This window comes from Pelodiscus sinensis, chromosome 4 (assembly GCF_052426305.1).
Source record: "Pelodiscus sinensis isolate ZL-2025 chromosome 4, ASM5242630v1, whole genome shotgun sequence".
In the NCBI taxonomy this organism is placed as follows: domain Eukaryota; kingdom Metazoa; phylum Chordata; order Testudines; family Trionychidae; genus Pelodiscus; species Pelodiscus sinensis.
The window spans coordinates 17,148,027-17,166,317 of NC_143055.1; the positions used below are offsets into that span (position 1 = coordinate 17,148,027).

The 18,291-nt window shown below is 42.7% G+C and overlaps 1 protein-coding gene across 1 annotated transcript in view; it reads left to right on the forward strand.

The window, feature by feature from the left end:
- Positions 1-308: 308 nt before the first annotated feature.
- Positions 309-18,291, forward strand: part of FGFR3 (fibroblast growth factor receptor 3) — a 346,288-nt gene continuing 328,305 nt past the window's right edge. The window contains exons 1-2 of the mRNA XM_089777768.1: positions 309-447; positions 3,233-3,349. The gene's annotated coding sequence lies outside the window, so the exon portion shown is untranslated. The remainder of the gene's footprint in view (positions 448-3,232; positions 3,350-18,291) is intronic.

Consider the following 18,291-nt stretch of genomic DNA (forward strand, 5'->3'; position numbering starts at 1 on the left):
CCAGAATGAACTTTATATTTATTGTGTGCTGTTAGCCTTGAACTGTGACTGTAAATAACTGAATGATGTTGATTTAATGCTCACACCAGGTCAATCTCTTAACTTTTTTTTTTTTTTAAAGTGGAGCATTAAATTGTTCCTTCAAACTTTCTGGTCAAGGCATTTGTTTGCTGTTCAAATAAAATGTCCCTCCACCATCCCAGAAGTAAATAGCAGCATTGTAGGGGCATAGTTACTGTGTATATAGATGTATTTTACATGAGGGGCCACGGAATCTTCCAGAGAGCTGCAGGAGGCGTGTTTTGCAAGGAGCTGCATACTGCCAGAGAGCCTATGGGGACTCTGTATCAGCCACAAGCTTGTGAGAAGCAGCACTAGGATGTGGAACCTACAGGCAAAAAGCACTGGAAGGAGTTGCTCTGTGAAAGGGACAGGAGGCAGATGAAGGTAGGACGTGGCCCAGGGAAACAACAATGGAAGCCGACTGTAGCTGTTTAATCCAGAGTTCCTGGGCTAGATACCAGAGGAGAGGGAGAGCCTGGGTTCCTCTACTGCCCCGCCCCTGCTTTGCAATGAAGGGAAAGTAAAAGTCCTCCTGATGCAAAGGGGAAAGGGGCAAGAACTATCATGTCCAAAGTTAGGTTGAAGCTCTGGATTCTTTATTCTCTGGGAAGTAGTGGGGCAGTAAGTGATCTGGCCAGAGCACTGAGCTGTGAGAAGAGATAAACCATCCCTTGAATGGCCATTCACCAGGGGTTGCTGGAATCAAAAGGACTGCTATACTGTGCCCGGCCATGAGTGAGCACAGAGGCTGGTCAGTGACACCTTTAAACATGGCTTTATGTGGGGCATGGCCCTACTTACAAGAGGAAATTGCATATCTTAGACAATTGGTGTCAGACTACATGTGTCTGCTGGTGTCCCATACACCCCCAACTGGCTTTGAAAATTTTTATTTTAATGCAGAAAGGGCCAAATTGATTCAGTTCCCATTTCAGTAAGCATGGGGCCTATCTCCTGTAACCTGGCTTTGCAAGCTTTCCATAACAGCTTTTGCCAAAGGTCTTGCTATTGAGGGAGAGACTACAGGGGAGGGGAAGCGGGAAAGCCTGTTGTCAATTCTGGACTGCTTTCCTAGTGTAGGGGAATCATGTAAACTTGAGAAAAGTATTTTTAAATGGCCTTAAATGTTTTTTTGGATATGACAGGAGCCTAACTCTGTCTCCAAATGGTTTTGCCTTTTCAAACTGGCTACGTCTAGACTGGGTCCTTCTCCGGAAGACGCATGCAAAGCAGGCAAGTCAGAATAGGGAAATCCGCGGGGGATTTAAATATCCCCCGTGGGATTAAATAAACATGGCCGCCGCTTTTTTTCCGGCTTGGGGAAAAGCCGGAAAAGAGTGTCTAGACTGGCGCAATCCTCTGGAATAAAGCTCTTTTCTGGAGGATCTCTTATTCTCTTATTCCTACTTGCATCCTCCGGAAAAGGGCTTTATTCCGGAGGATTGCGCCAGTCTAGACGCTCTTTTCCGGCTTTTCCCCAATCCGGAAAAAAAGCGGCGGCCATGTTTATTTAAATCCCGCGGAGGATATTTAAATCCCCCCGCGGATTTCCCTATTCTGACTTGCCTGCTTTGCATGCCTCTTCCGGAGAAGGGGCCAGTCTAGACGTAGCCACTATGTCTAACCTGAATGCTCAAGCGCTGTATTTTTCAACCCATATTTAAAAGCATTTTCAGTGTGTGTCAAAAACAAGTGTAACTGAGACTGATTCTATTTGCCTAGGAACAAACTTGATTGAAATTGGAATTCAGATCCTTATATTTAGTGATGAAGTTTGGGCTCTATTTAGAGGGGGAAGGGTTCTGTTTAATATCTTCATCAATGATTTAGATAATGACAGAGTCTACAAACTTTGTCAGTGTATGTCAAGTGTAGAAGGGTGGCAAGTTCTTTGTAGGATAGGGTTAAAATTCTAAAAGATCTATACAAAGTGGAAAAACGGTCTGAAATAAACGGGATGGAATTCAATAAGAAGTACTCCACTTATGAAGGAAGAAACAATTGCACTAATACAAATGGGAAATGACTGCCTAGGAAGTAGCACTGCAGAAAGGGATTTTGGAGTTCTAGTAGATTTTATGCTAAATATGAATCAACAGTGAGACACAGTATTAAAAAAAAAAGGAAACATCATTCTGAGATATATAAGCAGGAGTGTTGTAATCAAATTCAAGAAGTAATTCTCTCTTTCTCTTCGGTGCAGATTGGGACTCATCTGGAGTAGATGTCCAGTTAGGGATGCCACATTTCAGGAAAGATGTGGACAAAGTAAAGAAAGTCCATAGGAAAGCTTTTAAAAAAAGAGTAAAGATATAGAAAACATACCTGTGAGAAAATGTCACACAAACTGAGTTTGTTTAATCTGGAAAAGCAATGCACATAAAAGATTGTTATAAAGGGAAGGCCAAAAACATATTTTCTTTAACCTCTGAGGATAGGACAAGAAGCAATGGGCTTAAATTGCAGTAAGGGCCATTTAGGTTGGACATCAGGAAAACTTCCTAACTGTCAGGGTAGTTAGGCACTGGGAGAAACTGCCTAGGGAGGTTATGTAGCGTGCATCATTGAGGGCTTTTAAGAATAAGTGAGACAAACACTTCTCGGGAATGGTTTAATTATTATGCAGTCCTGCCTTGAGTGCAGGGCACTGGACCTCTTGACATCCCTTCCAGTCCCACACATCTATGGACAGGAACTATTCTGAAGTTATTCCAAATGGATAAATGTTGTACCATGCTTCAGCCTGGCAAGATCTACATAAAGAGATCTGGTTTCTTGTTGAGGAAACTTGCTCCACTGAGGTCCAAAGTGCTCTCTGAAGAATGTACTTGTGCAGCTCAGACACACTTTTCAGAATTAGATCTTGCTTGGCAGGAGGGAAAATGGGTAACAACTCTTTAAATGTTCCTCTGAGCTAGGCTCAGATCCCCTGACTCACACAGAGTAGCTCTGCATGAACTAGAAGATCAGAATTTGGGACAATCTGTCCTTAGCTGAAGATTTTATGAGGGGTGGTTTAGCCAACATTGGATCTAATACGCCATGGGTCGTCCTCCAAGACTCTAGCTAATTATATTTCTGACATATTTTGAGTTGTCAGTGACAATTTAGGGCTAGCTCTGACAAATCCAAGCATTAAAAGAGTTTAATTGGGCTATTTTTTCTTCAGGGTGCTTAGACCTGTTATGTGTTGGTGTTCTTCTGTCCATGCACAGCTAAGACTGAATTTCCTGCACAATATCACTGGGAAAGCATTGGAAGAGTCCTGTACATTTGTATTCCCAAGGTAAGACTTAATATTTTAGACCCAGTCCTAAAAATAACTCTACATGAGCAGACCCCTGTACTATTGAGGACAGAATCCAAATGAAATCCAGGGAAGCTGCCCATGTGTACAACATGCATCATTGGAACCAATGATGAAACTTTGACAACTTTAAAAAAAAAAAGCAGCTTTGTTCCCACTGGAAGTCAATGGTGGTTTATTGCACCTGCTTCTATTTATACCTTTGAAAACCCAGCCCAATGTTTCATTTATGGAGTAGTAATTATTACTGGGGGAATTTTTTGCCAAATTATTTCCATTCACAAAAACTTTTTAAAAGTATCAGTTTGGCTAATATAAGCTACAGAGGGCAAAATCTGATTCAGATGTTGTTTATAAGGTCAGAAAGGATGGCTATGACTATCCATTCTTGCCTCCTAAGTAACACAAGTCACAGAATTTCACCAAAGGTGTGTCTACACTGCACCCGGCGCTCGAAATAAGCTACGCAGTTTGAGCTCTGCAACTTGCGTAGCTTATTTATAGTTAATTTTGAAATAACTTATTTCAAAATTTGGCGCTGTCTACGCAGCACTTATTTTAAAATAAATTGCTATTCTGAAATGTCCCTTACTCCTCATGGAATGACATTTAGAGGGACATTGGAATAGAGAGCCCGTTATATTTTGAAATATAATGGGCACGCTCAAAAGAGACGGAGTAGCTATTTTGGGATACCTCCACTATTCCGAAATACCACTGAAGTGTAGACGTAGCCCAACTGATCTCTCTCAAGTATATGCTCAATGCAAATTTAATTTAAGATTCAGATGAACTATGGAAAAAAATTATATTTACCAAACATGCCTTTCACTTTCCTTTAAACTGGAAACATAGTATATACATTTCACTGATGACAGTACCTTTCCCACCACACATTGGCCAGAAATCAGTGCAATTAAATGGAGTAAGATCCATGGAATGCCCCTGTCATAGCACTGACATACCCTAGCAAAAAACGATGCCTTGCTTCCTATTTGTGTTCAGAAATATTGCGTCTGTAAATACTTTTAGCTCAGCACTAACACCGAACTAAGAGGTAAGCCTATAGAATGTACAAATGTGCAGGACTATATTTCATTTGTCTTATGTGTTCATTGTCTTAAATAAAACCAGCCATGACAGCCACTAATTTATGATTCTCGGAAACACGCTATGGGGTTTTTTAATATACATTTCCAAAAGCTGCCCAAACTCAAAGGGGAAAGTTCTGTCCTCAGTTACTCCCCCTCTTGATGAATGAAGTAAATGCAGTTATTCATATAAATGTGACAGTGGAATATGGCCCATTATTTTAAAGCAAGAAATGTGCATGTTTTCTCTATCCAATGTCTTACTCCAGAGACACGTGATCAAGTCCTTTATGACTCTTGTAAACAAAATGTAGCTATTTTGTACATCTTCCAGCAGATCAGAAGACTCAGTCACTATTGAATAAAAGCTATTTTTAAAGGGCATCTTTACTATCAGATTACTTCAAAATTTCTTGAATACTTTATTCTTCCCTAGACGATATCATTTACATTTATACAGTAAGATGAGCTGCCAGACAATATTTTGCCCATTTTGCAGGTTGGGAAACTGAGGTTTCATGTGACAAATCTGCATGCTGTATCAGGACAGACAGCAGTGACATGGAATGATTTAAGATTGTTATGTGTATAAGGCAAGGCTGTATACTTTTCTCACTTCTCTTCTACGTTGTCTCTCTATGTGATCATAGAATACTAGGACTGGAAGGGACCTCGAGAGGTCATCGAGTCCAGTTCCCTGCCCTCTTGGCAGGACCCAGTACTGTCTAGACCATCCCTGATAGACATTTATCTAACCTACTCTTAAATATCTCCAGAGATGGAGATTCCACAACCTCCCTAAGCAATTTATTCCAGTGTTTAACCACCCTGACAGTTCGGAACATTTTCCTAATGTCCAATCTAAACCTCCCTTGCTGCAGTTTAAGCCCATTGCTTCCTGTTCTATCCTCAGAGGTCAGGAAGAAAAATTTTTCTCTCTCCTCCTTGTGATACCCTTTTAGATACCTGAAAACCTTTATCATGTTCCCTCTCAATCTTCTCTTTTCCAAACTAAACAAGCCCAATTCTTTCAGTCTTTTTTCATAGGTCATGTTATCTAGACCTTTAATCATTCTTGTTGCTCTTCTCTGGACCTTCTCCAATTTCCCCACATCTTTCTTGAAATGCGGTGCCCAGAACTGGACACAATACTCCAACTGAGGCCTAATCAGTGCAGAATAGAGTGGAAGAATGACTTCTCGTGTCTTGCTCACAACACACCTGTTAATGCATCCTAGAATCATGCTGGCTTTTTTTGCACCAGTGTCACACTGTTGACTCATATTTAGCTTGTGGTCAACTATAACCTCTAGATCCCTTTCTGCCGTACTCCTTCTTATACAGTCGCTTCCCATTCTGTATTTGTGAAACTGATTGTTCCTTCCTAACTGGAACACTTTGTATTTGTCCTTATTAAACTTCATCCTCTTTACCTGAGACCATTTCTCCAGTTTGTCCAGATCATTTTGAATGATGACCTTATCCTCCAAAGCAGTTGCAATCCCTCCCAGCTTGGTATCATCTGCAAACTTAATAAGCATACTCTCTAACTAAATTGTTGATGAAGATATTGAACAGAACCGGTCCTATAACAGATCCCTGCGGAACCCCACTTGTTATACCTTTTCTGCAGGATTCCGAACCATTAATAACTACTCTCTGAGAACGGTTATCCAGCCAGTTATGCACCCACCTTATAGTAGCCCCATCTAGGTTGTATTTGCCTAGTTTATTGATAAGAGGGTCATGCGAGACCATATCAAATGCCTTATTAAAATGTAAATATACCACATCCACCACTTCTCCCTTTTCTACAAGACTCTTTATCAAAGAAAGCTATCAGATTAGTTTGACATGATTTGTTCTTTACAAATCCATGCTGGCTGCTACCTATCATCTTATTATCTTCCGGGTGTTGGCAAATGAATTCCTTAATTACTTGCTCCATTATCTTTCCTGGGGCAGAAGTTAAACTGATTGGTCTGTAGTTTCCTGGTTTGTTCTTATTTCCCTTTTTTATAGATGGGCACTATATTTTCCCTTTTCCAGTTTTCTGGAATCTCTCCTGTCTTCCATGATTTTCCAAAGATGATAGCTCAGTTACCTCCTCTATCAGCTCCTTGAGTATTCTAGGATGTATTTCATCAGGCCCTGGTGACTTGCAGACATCTAACTTTTCTAAGTGATTTTTTTAACTTGTTCTTTTTTATTTTATCTTCTAAACCTACCCCCTTTCCACTAGCATTCACTGTGTTGGGCATTCCTTCATCAGACTTCTCGGTGAAGACTAAAACAAAGAAGTCATTAAGCATCTCTGCTATTTCCAAGTTTCCTGTTACTGCTTCACTCTCCTCACTGAGCAATGGGCCTACCCTGTCCTTGGTCGTCCTCTTGCTTGATATATATTTATAGAATGTCTTCTTGTTTCCCTTTATGCCTGTAGCTAGTTTGAGTTTTTGTGTCTTTGCCTTTCTAATCTTGCTCCTGCATTCCTGTATTGTTTGCCTATATTCATCCTTTGTAATTGTTGTAGTTTCCATTTTTTATGACTCCTTTTTTATTTTATATCATGCAAGATCTCATGGTTAAGCCAAGCTGGTCTTTTGCCATATTTTCTATCTTTCCTACGCAGCAGAATAGCTTGCTTTTGGGCCCTTAATAATGTCCCTTTGAAAAACTGCCAGTTCTCTTCAGTTTTTTCTCCTCAGTCTTGCTTCCCATGAAACCTTACCTACCAGCTCTCCGAACTTGCTGTTCTCCGTTCCCCTATACCTTAGAATCATGACCTCTATGATTTCATGATGACTTTCACCCAAGCTGTCTTCCACTTTCAAATTCTCAACCAGTTCCTCCCTATTTGTTAAAATCAAATCTAGAACAGCTTCCCCCAGTAGCTGTTCCAACCTTCTGAAATAAAAAGTTGTCTTCAATGCAGTCCGAGAACTTATTGGTTAGTCTGTGACCTGCTGTGTTAGTTTCCCAACATATATCTGGATAGTTGAAGTCCCCCATCACCATCAAATCTTGCAATTTGGATGATTTTGTTTAAAAAAAGCCTCATCCACTTCTTCCAGGTGAGAGTACTAGCTTTTGGTGTGAGTGAGTTTGCTCAACTGTTTGAATTTTGATTCTGACTTCAGGTGACAGCAGCTTCAGTTACTGTGGCAGTTGGGACTGAGTGCCTGACCTTTGTTCCCTTGATTGCCTTTGATCAGCCTTCCCCTGTGTGACTCACGAGGGGATGAGAAAAGCGATGACCATTGCGGAAGGACAGAGAGATTGTTTGGGCAAGGGAGAAGCTGTGAGATGTAGATTTTGCAGATGATCTAGTCAATCTGGATACCAGTATGAGTGGAATGAAGAGAATCATGCATTGTATTGGATAGGAGGAGTGCTGGCCAATATTTGATGACTAAAGGGTTAAACTCAGGATCTAGAGGTGTTGGCAGGGAGCCAGAAGAACCAATGAGATACAGTACTGAAATGTGAATTGTAAAGATTACCTGCTTGCCGTCTCTTTGTGGAGTTTAAATCCAGGTATAACTACCATGCCTTCAAGAAATACTGGGCATGGAAATGGACTGGACCATGAAGGGGTTGTGAGTAAATAGGGGAAATGTATATTTAATCACAATCAGGTTATTTTCCTTGTTTTGTTGTTTGGTTAAGCTTCTCTGTATGAAATCCATGTACCTTCCCTTTCCCATTCACCGTATCAAAGATGCAGTCCAAAGAGACTATGTTAGGTGTGTTTTAATCTGTTCTTGGTTGCTTTGTAACACCTAGCAACCAAGTATGCTTTATCAAGTATATCTTTTAGTTAATAAAATCACCTTTTTAAGGTGATGACTTGATTCTTGTGTCCTGAAAAGTAACAGGAAGTCTCTGTATGTGTGTGCATCCGCCTAGACTGAGAGGTCCACTATTAGAGATTGCAGTTTTTCTGTGGATTTTTTTTCTTTTTTCAAGCTCTCTTGTGGTAAAGGAGGTTGGGGTACCCCGTGGGAAGAAGTTCAAGTGTTTCTTCTGGCTTTCAGGGTTTTAATTTACTTGATGGTAGCAGCCTATCTCCCAGGGCCAGTGAATCTGTGATCTTGGGGAGTTTTTGTAAGAAGCCTATAAAGGCAAGGTCTTTTTAAAGTCTCTTGCAAGCCCCTACCTTCTGCACTCAGTGCCAGAGTGGGGAACAGCCCTAACAATCATAAAAGCAGAAGATGGTAATGTGGGATTTCATATCAGTATGCAGAAGACCAAGATCATGGAGATAGCAGCAAATGCTAACAACATTGGTGAATGTATGATTGATGGAGAAGAGTATGAAAGAACTGATGACTTTATCCATTTTGCAAGTCTAATGCTGCTAATAGCCAGTTTACTGAACACATATAATCTGGAGAGCCAATGGATCATTTTCCCCTTAGTAAAACATCTGGAAGAGTAAAAAAAGGCTGTGTAATGCCAGTTATGCTATTGTCCTCAGTCCAATGCTATCATACACCTCAGAAACTCAGCAAATGGTGGAAGTACTCAACAGGAAACTGAAAGCACTCCAGCAGTGTAATTTTAGGAGGAGTCTTGGGAATTCATTAGAGAGTTTGTGTAAGAAGAGTGGTAGTGTTGTGCTGCAGAGGTCAGCCGCCTGCGGACTAAATAATACAACAGATGGCTATGGTGGTTTGGTCATGTCATTCGATTAGCCCATAGCAGAAGCACATGGGGTATCTTAGGGTATGTCTACACTACCCCGCTAGTTCGAACTAGCGGGGGTAATGTAGTCATCTGCAGTTGCAAATGAAGCCCGGGATTTTGAGGTTCCACGAGGCGTACAGCTAGTTCGGATTAGAAGCCTAATCCAAACTAGCTAGTCCGTGCCACGTGTAGCCGCGCGGCACGGGGTCCGAACTAGCCGGCATTTAAAAATGGCGCCGGCCGGCTTCATGCAAATGAAGCCCGGGAAATTCAAATCCCTGGCTTCATTTGCAACTGCGGATGACTACATTACCCCCGCTAGTTCGAACTAACGGGGTAGTGTAGACATACCCTTAGATTGGATCCCATATGGAGGGATGATAAGGAACGGGGGACAAAGTATTATCTACTGCAGGATAACTAGAAAGGAGGTTGCCATCCTGGAGACAACTTATGATGCTGTTAAACATTTTGCTCTGCACAAACAGCAAAGAAGAAAATGTGTGCCTCATGTCACTATGCACAGGAGCTTCTAAAGCTAAAGAAACTGAGGCATAGGCAGTTAAGTGAATTGCTTAATGAGACACATGGAGTCAGTGAGGGGGTGGGACAAACGGATTAGCACTCACTAGTCCTGACAGCTAGTCTTCTGCTCTAAGTGCTTGACGTTCATTCCATCTTGATCTCTATGGTTACATCTACACTGGGATGCCTCTGGTATCCCAAAACTGCTATTCTGTGTTTTAAGAGCAAGTCCGTTATATCGAAATGTAATGGGCTCACTATTCCAACATCCTCGTAAAGCTCATTGCATGAGGATTAAGGGACATTTTGGAATAGCACCTTATTTTGAAACTTTGGAGCTAGGTAGATAGCTTATTTCAAAATTTGGTGCTATTTCAAAATTACCTCAAAATAAGCTACGCAATTTGCAAGTAACAAGTAACACAGAAATCAAATCCTGCAAAGTAAATCAAAAGTTATCAGGAGCTAATATCCTCAAACCAAATGCACACACCTTTGTGTGGTTTATTTGAATGACATTAGAGGATGACAGTTTTCTGACCAAGGCACAGTAGAGTGACTCCGGAGGTATGGCTCCAGTTCCTGACTCATATCTCCTGTTTGACCCCAACCAAGTCATTTTATCCTATAAAATAGGGATATGTCTTTTGTCTAGCACTGTAAATAAGGCAGGGAGAGCGTACATTTATATGCATGCTTCACCAAGCACAACGAGGTCCCATACACAACATGATCATGTTTGGAACCTTAATGCATAAATGCTGTAAAAGCAGGACACCAGTGATTTGAGCCTGTATTACCAGGGACTACACCAGCGGGTGCTTTAGAAATGTCAATTGATTACTAAAGAGAAAAAGTATTGTAAGATTGAAGGTTTACTTACAATGTCTATAGAATTAATGCTGGATTACTGCAATTTAGAACTCTTTAGAGCAGTAACTGAGGATCTGTAACACTTGCTCGTGTCAATAGTTCCACTGAAGTCAATGGTACTGCTCATGCGTGTAGCCATTATATGAGTAAGGGTGGCAGGCTCAGGCCTGTACTTTGCAATTCCTCTAGGTTGTGATGGTTTAGTTTTAGGATTTTAGCAATTGTAAGTGTAATGAAAAATCCATGACATTTTATCACCTGTATTTATAGAATGTATTGGAATAAAAATAACTAGGGAATAACTTGCTAAAAACCTAAATTCTATTAGTTTGTGATTTTTTCCCATCATGGGGGGGAAAGGTGCATGTCTGTCATCGGTTATTTCCATCTGTTTCCAGCTTCCTCTATCCAGCTATTTAAAATCTGATTGAAACTTGAATGGGGATTTATTTTACAAATCCAGAGATTTGTTTTCCCAGCATGAATCTTCAAGAACAATAACTTTTTTTACATGTAGAGAAAGAAAGGCTGTTGCTAGCAGATAAAATATTTCCCTGGGAAATATTTCCTGCGAGGAAAGGGTTAAAATTCAAGAACTCTCAGTGTCTGCACTTTGTCTTGTGCCTTGTCTGGATTTCTGCCCTCCCTATAGCTGTGTCCATGTGGCCCCTTCATGTAAATCAAGGTTTATGCTGGAGCAGTGCAAATTGCACCATTATAACTTACCCGGGTTTCAGGCTGTACCAATGCAATTCTCACTACATCTGTGTAAAACATGTCAACGCCCTAGAAGTTTGAGCTTCTGTAGCTGCCCCAGAATCCCAATCTCAGTGAAGACAAAGCCTTCACCTCGTTTAGTTCAAAATGGAAAAAAATGTTGGTTTTACCTTTTTAACACAACCAACCCTCAGCTAAAACGTCTGCTGTTGGGTTTGAATTATATGATAGAGTTGCCTGTGACAGCAGGGGCTGTACTCAATGACCCAGGAGATCGTTTCCAGACTAGCTCTATGTTTTTATTACAGTCCCAGCGATCAGGCCAGTCTTGCTGAAGGCGCACACATACACATTTTAATATGTCTGGGCTGCAAACCTGGCCAAGTTCAACAAATATGGTGGTTCTGACTGAATTTCATCCTAAGTGTGGGATCATATAGGTACAAAGCTAAAGAAGAGCCTGAACCAAAAACCTCAGTCCAAAGAGCCCCAGACTTTGCAAACATCTGCATCCATCTTCCCCTAAACTGGATGAACTGAAACCCTGGAACAGACCTTCCTTAAACTTTATAAGCGTTTGGAGCTGGATTTGGATTTTACAGTTGGGACATCTTGTGATCCAAGGGAGGCAAAGCAATCAGCACAACTATGCTCAGACCTCCCTATGTGTTCCCCAGCTGGAAGATAAAATTCCTTGGTACTAACACCTACCTTCCATGGCAACATGCCTCCATTCTATTGTAATGGAATATCTTTCATTCCTGTCTCTCCCCCTCTTCCATGCAAACACACGGCCATGGCTCACAACTGAAAATACTCATGAACAGACACTCTGACTTTTTTGCCATAATTGTGAGGATGGGTTTTTCATTATGCTCTCCAGGTGGCCTGGCTCCTGATGTCTCCACAAGCTCCTTTCCCTTGCAGGGAGCAGGTTTCAGTATGTTTTCTCCCCTGGACTCATCTGCTGTTCACCAGGCTGTCTGAGCTCTTTCAGAGCTATCCCTTCGGGTTCTCTGCAATTGCAGGCAGTGGATGAAAGTTGTGTGAACCTAATTTCTCTAATCTCACAAATGCCAATGACCTGACACCTCAGAGTACTGAATAACTTCACTGCTACCTGCATTCCATGTGGAATTCAGTTAAGTGGGACAGGCATGTGGGAAAAGAGCTTTCTTTCCCTTACAACCACCCTGGAGAGGCTAGGCACAGTTGCATTCGTGGAACTCTTTGCCATGTTAGGCATTCTGAAGATGGCTGTGATGGAAGGATCCCTGCTTCACAATGACCAGATATGCAAGAAAGAGAATGTGGTTTCCTCCTCTGTCTCCTGTGTGAATCTGAAAGCTGCAATGCCTTTAAATGCAGCCTCTGATAGTGCAGTTTAGCACAGCCCCCACTAGGGGCCCAGGCCCCAGTAGCACAATCTGGTTCTAAATCTGTAACTTCTTTCCTGCTATTACTTCTGGAGTCTAACTTCTTTTTAACTACTGCCGTGTGCTTCCGTATTGTATTAATAGGGAGGATGGGTTGAGAAGAAACATCATTCCTTTGTTTGTTACTGAGTGTCTTTCCATTCACTCTCAGCTGCATTTCGTAACAATTTGAAATATCTAGAATTCTTTGTGGCACATCTATCCTCACAAATCTCAGAAGTGTTATAAAATTTCTTACTTTGCTCAAAATTGCATTATTCCAAGGCTAAGATCTTATTACAATCCTAATTCTACAATAACACATTTTTTCCTCAGCTTTTCCAAACCTCAAACGTTGTTGTGGCGTCAATGGTAAAGAAGTTTAGGCTTACTTGGATTTCAGTCTCTCGTACTTGGACAGAAGAAAGAAACATCAATTTTTTTAAAAACAAAAATACCTTGTACATATTCTACCCAAGACCCTGATCATGCAACTGGATCTACTAGCACAGAGTTCTGCACCCACAGAAGTCAAAGCAGGCAGATGTGATGGAGCAGGCTGTGTAATGCAGCAGCCCGGTAAAGCTGCTAGCTATGCAATACTGGAACACGATAGAGTAGTTAAGAGGGCCAGCCTACGGGATCTAGTGTAGTAGAAGATAAAAACTACTATATATTTGTGAGTCTGTAGGGCTGTTTGCTCAAGAATTCCTCCTAAACAGTCAGAGTTAGGACCACTATATTCAGCATGCAGCTTCCTCTTATCATAACTTGAAGCAAGGAAAATGGGATGTGACTGGCATGGCATTGCTTCTCATAAAACCAAACAGAAAAGAGACAGAATCACTAGGCAAGTGAAAGGGGCTAGCTGGAGGCACACCCTCCCTTCCCTTCTGGGACGGCCCCAGCCCTGAGACTGCCACCCCCCAAGAGCCCTTTAAGGAGGGTGAGGATGCTGAACCCCTCATCCCCACCCCAATTTGTACAGAAACATTTCCGGCTGTTCCCCTTTGTCAGAGTGTGAGAGAAAAATGCAGAGTTTGCTGCATTCCCCATTATGCCTGGGGACCCTAGGGAGCACATGAACCTGGCCCTTCCCCAGCTGGGGGACATGCACCCCTGACCCTGCTCGAGCTGCAGCAGCCATGGAGAGGTGCTTCTCACCTGGCCCCAAGCGGCAGCAGTGAGAGAGAGCTGGGGTAGTTCTCTCTGCCTGGGGCAGCCTGCAAACTGAACCCCGCCTCCCCAGCTCCATCCCAGAGCAATGGTTTAAATGAAGGAAAACAAAAATAAATTCACTTACGGACCTGCACAATGTGGGGTAAATCTTCTGGTAATGGCTAGATTAAGGGCTAGATTGTGTTGGGGGAGCTTTGTGAATATAGGGTACCCCATGGGCAGAAGGGAGGTCCTCTAACTCCTCCCCTTCCAGCCATGGACCCACCCCTTCTTGCCCACCAGAGGCCCCCCCCACGCACACACACTATGGCCATTGCTGACCACTGCCCAGTGTCCTCCCCACCTGACCCTGACCCTGGCACTCCGGGGAGCCAGGTGTTGGTGCAGCTGCAGCCTGTCCTACCAGAGAGCCAGGTGGCTGCACACCTGCAGCCTGCCCCAGATAGTAGCTGGGGGACAATGTGGCTGCAGCCTTACTCAGCCTCCCAAGGCCATGTCTGCTGGCTGGACCAGGAAACCCCACTCCTCACTCTGCAGTTGAGCCACCAGCCCCAGCATCGGAAGGACGGGCAGCATAATGCAGCCCTCAGTCTGCCTCTGCTCTGGTCTGGCTCCATTCATTTCTCGTCAAGTTGGTTGACTTTCAATGAAGCACAAAGACACTAAGGCTGTGTCCAGACTCCATGCCTCCGTCGACGGAGGCATGTAGATTAGCCAGATCGGAAGAGGGAAATGAAGCCGCGATTAAAATAATCGCGGCTTCATTTAAATTTAAATGGCTGCCCCGATCTGCCGATCAGCTGTTTGTCGGCAGATCGGGAGAGTCTGGACGCGATGCCCCGACAAAGAAGCCTTTCTTCATCGACACAGGTAAACCTGGTTTCACGAGGCTTACCTGTGTCGATGAAGAAAGGCTTCTTTGTCGGGGCATCGCGTCCAGACTCCCCCGATCTGCCGACAAACAGCTGATCGGCAGATCGGGGCAGCCATTTAAATTTAAATGAAGCCGCGATTATTTTAATCGCGGCTTCATTTCCCTCTTCCGATCTGGCTAATCTACATGCCTCCGTCGACGGAGGCATGGAGTCTGGACACAGCCTAAGAGTCAAGTGTTTAAACACCTCAAGATGCAGCTATGTATTTAGTGAGAGTTTATGATGCATAAGAGTTCCAAAAATCTAGACCCAAGTGACTTTCCAAAGTTACAGAGGAAGTCTTTGGCAGAGGCAGAATTGAACCTCAGTCTCTTGAAGACTAGGTTAGCCCTAGCCAGTGGACCAACCTGCTTGTCTTTACCACAAAAACTCAACAACTTGCTCTTAATATCTGTTTTGCCTGTTGCTTCCAGCTAAACAGGGCGAGGTAGAGGGGAAACCTGCTTGTCAGCTAATAATCTGGCTAAGAGAGCAACAGCCCTACACCCTGGGGTTCCAGTCCTCCCTCACTCCCAAGACCGTCCCCTTGATCTGGAGCATGCAGAGTTCAGTAAAACAATCAGAAAGCCAGCTGACTACTGAGCTTGGGTTATATTGAGTAGATCATTTACCAAGTGGGAATGGGACATCATAATACACACAATGGCCAAAAATGTCCTACATGTTTGAAGAACAGCTTGTTCTTTATCAGTAAAGTGGTACACTCACACAGAAGGTTCACAAGGTCCATTTCCAACAACGTCGGATCTCAAATGAGATTAATATATTTTTAATATATCTTGATTTTATTTATCCAGCCCCAACTACCTGGAAATCACAGAGGAAATTATGACAGTTCATTTGTCTAACTCTAAATCAACACCTCCCAGCCTCTTAATTTTAGTACAGTACAGTCAATCCTAGCATATGGAAATTGTACATAAGATTAGCAATCGCTGATGCACAGAAAGCAGGAATGGGGTAATTCCCTGAATGGGAATCAATTCGTGTGTGAGTCCTGCTGAATGAATGAATGCGAGACATCAGAGCTTTATGATGGCTGCACTATACTTCCTGTCGACCTTGGGATTGCTTGGATGTCTTTCATCTAAGAGCAGGTCTGCACTCACCAGGAAATCAGTGCTTCAGCAATCGACTCCCTGGGGGTCAATTTAGTGGGTCTAGTAAAGACCCATTAAATCAACAGCCAATCACTCTCTCATCAACTCTGGTACTTCACCGGAATAATAAGCATAAGGGAAGTCAATGGTAGAGTTTCTCCCACCACCCGCTCCCCGCAGAGGAGACCCCATGGCAACTTATCCTAAAGTACATTGACTCCAGCTATGCTATTCATGTAGCTGGAGAGTTGTATACCTTAGATCGACATTGCCCCGTAGTGTACACTGCCCTAAGTAATATCCAAATCCAACTCTGCTTAGCTGCTGAAATAGAACTCTGCATAATGTGGAAAGGCTGCAGAGCCCACTGATGCAGGACTGGGAATAGAGGAGGAAGGGAAGAGTGTAGTTTCAGCTTTATAACCATTCAGTCTTTGTCCTTGCTAAAGCTGTCAACAAGAAAATCACCACCATAATCAGTTAAGTGGGGACCTGCCTATTGACAGCTGGACTAAAACCACTAATACGCTTCACACAAGCTACTGAACAGAGGTGTGAAGAGGGTCATTTTTGCTCACTACCGCCAAGGGTTAGATTACGTGGGAAAATCTGCTAGTCCTTTCAGGGAGTGTTTTAGTTCTGCATTGCCCTGCTAGAAATGTTTGGGGTCTCCAAACTGAAACGAGTGATTGCAATCCATGTTCCTCTGTCTGAACAATCAGCATTCAGAGGGCCTGGATAAGGATGTAGATTTCTATAAAGAGACTGTAAACCAACCTCCTGGTTATTGCCTGATTTACAAAATGAAAGCTAGGATGACTCAGATCTGTGTTTCATTTAATCCTAGCCTACAAAATTCAGAGTAGAGAGAACAGCTGGTTCTGGTTTGAACCAATCTCTACCTGCCATTACCAGTGCTCTGAGCTACCTAGTCCCACACCCATAAGAGCTGAACAAAATGACAAGTAGACAAGGTGCTATAATGCAGGAAATGGTCTTCTAAACCAGAAGTGTTGCGTGCTCTTATGCAGATTTTTGAAACAGGCATTTTTTATTCCATTGTCTCCGTGAGACTTGCTTATAGTCTGTGACCTGAGACCTCACCGCACCTTCAGAAAAACACTCATCAAATAGGCTTAAGTTCTCATCTGCTATTGCTGAATAGCATGTATTGTCTGTGTCATCCTTAAAATATTCTGTGGACTGTCACTTACTGCCTTTCATATGTGAGAAAATTCACCTGAAAACCAAGAGTGTCACTGATGCAACACAATAACTGCTGTGCCCCACCCCTTGGCCTGCTTTCCTGTAAAAGGGAACAAACACAGTGAAATTAATATCCTTTTATCTTCAACGACAGAGTCACATTATCGCTTCTGATTGATTTTGAAGGTCACCAACAAAAAGATTTGGAAAGAGAGCCTCCTCTGTCAAATAAATGTGGCACTTAGGTCACCGATGTAACTAACAGTTGCCCAGTAACTTGAGTCTTCTGTTGCAACTTCAAAAACACGTAGTTCACTGCATGAGAGTTGGTGGAAAGATGCTTTTATAAACATTATCATGCCAAGCATCTCACCTCTCTCATTAGTTTTGTCAGTGATTGTTACCTGTGTATGCTTCCAAACACTACAGTTCCAATGGCCAAAAGCTGCCTTATAAAATTCAGCTGAACCATCCACCCAGAATCCTGGTAGTCGCGGAATAATGGTTTCTACTTACTTTAAGCATTTGTTTATCACCATAATATTTGGAGTTTCCTAGCAAATCGTACACTGATCCCTCCACTGGAAAACTCCACAAGAGAAGTCTTGGGAGAAGGAAGTCTCTAGGGGGGTTCTCTAATGGAGCGTGCCTCAAGTCACAGCTATGAATGGCGGGTTTTCTACCACCTACAGAACAGTCTTTGTGACTTGCCCCCTAACGCAAGCAAATCGCCATTGTAACTCAGGACTATTTGTACAGGCATCCAGTTGTTCTGGACCCTTCCACTCTTGGGCAGCATGGCTACTCTGAAACCTTATGACTGGAGCCTCCCCGTCTCTGCTGCATAGTCCAAAAATAGAATTAGCTCTTTAACCAAAGTTATTCAGCTACCAGCATCTGCTTCCATTTGTGTAGTACGTGGAACTCAAGGAACAATCCACCTTTATCTCAGCTCTAATTCGTAGCACCAAACAGCCCCTGTTGAGATCAGGGCCCAATTCTGCTAGCTCCTGTATGAATAAAAAGTGAGAGATGCCCTTACTTTGGAGAATTCAGAATTTAAAAAGCTAAGACTAACAGAGGAGCAAAGAGGCTATGCCATTTCAACCAGAAAGGACATTGTCTCAACAACTGAATTACCTGCATCCTGCTTCAAAAGCCTTTTAAGACCACACTTGAAAGAGAATCCTC